Source organism: Phalaenopsis equestris, unplaced genomic scaffold (assembly GCF_001263595.1).
Source record: "Phalaenopsis equestris unplaced genomic scaffold, ASM126359v1 Scaffold000982, whole genome shotgun sequence".
Lineage (NCBI taxonomy): Eukaryota > Viridiplantae > Streptophyta > Magnoliopsida > Asparagales > Orchidaceae > Phalaenopsis > Phalaenopsis equestris.
In genome coordinates this window covers 89,701-90,926 of record NW_018165421.1, presented here as the reverse complement: position 1 = coordinate 90,926, position 1,226 = coordinate 89,701, and positions in this window count along the sequence as shown.

The window sequence follows — 1,226 nt, the reverse complement described above, 5'->3', positions numbered from 1 at the left end:
ATGAAGTTTTTATTTTAAATAACATTTTATTTCTTCTAACCTTAAAGTTGTATTTTTAAATACCCTTGATCGCAGAGAACTAAAAAAACTAAGTTTTATAATTTTCCAAGTTATGTTTTAATTATTAAAAATCATTTTAGTGCCAAAAATGTTATTTATCTTTAAAAATCAACTTAAGTGACCAAATGAACTCAAAATGCTTTGAAATTTTTATGGTGAGTTCTTTAGATCCTAAAAAATAATGGAGAACTAAAATCAAGTCATTTTGTTGTTTGTATTTTTCAAAATTAATTATCTTAGTGAGAAATTTTCATAAAGGCTCTCTGGTCATCATAAACCTCCCAAAAATTTATTGGATTTTTCTAAGCAACATGTTAATTTTCATGATTATTTTAAGCAAATAATGCACATAAAATTAAAAAAATATGATTCTCTATCTAGGGACCTTCTCTGACTTTGGAAAAATCAGGGAATGTTTCCTAAGATAGAGGCAACAACATGCTAAAATAAAATGCCAAAAATTCAAGCTATGGGGATGAGTCTACATGCATGGAGAATCAAAGGATTCAAATCAATATTAAATTAAATAAAAATAAAATATACATCACATAGATTTAAAATTATTTCCACATTATTTTCCTCTGTTTCCTGAGCAAGAGGGTATTTTTATTTTATTTTTGTGATTTTTCTACACCAAGATATGAATTTTTTAAGTTAGGGGTATTAAAATAAATAGGAAAAGTCCCTATTTATCTATTTAAACAGTGTGTGCTGACTATATCCACGACAGCTCTGAAGGCAAGCGTGGCGCGCTTTGGTTGGACGTCGCCATCCACGTAGCAGCTGACTCAGCCCGCGGTTCATGTAAAGAAGCGCTGTCAGGCTCGATCTCCTCCGTCCATCTGATACACGCGCGAACGGACGACCCCCCCTCACCGACCCCGACAACGTCCCCGATAGAGTGATCCCGTGACTATCCACACTAAAACTCTAAGATCTAAGCCTAGACTCAACCAAATCACCTCGGACTTGTCTAAGTGAGACGAACACATCCATACAGTAATCATGCAATTAAATTAAGCCTAATTAAATTGAGAATCAAAATAGGCTCAAAAGGAGGAGAAGTTTTATGCATTGGCTCTGAGAAGTGAAGCTTCAATCAAAGGCTCTTGGCACGTTTGTTAGGGTCCAAGGAGGCTAGGGATTGAGCCTCTGGTCTTGGTGAA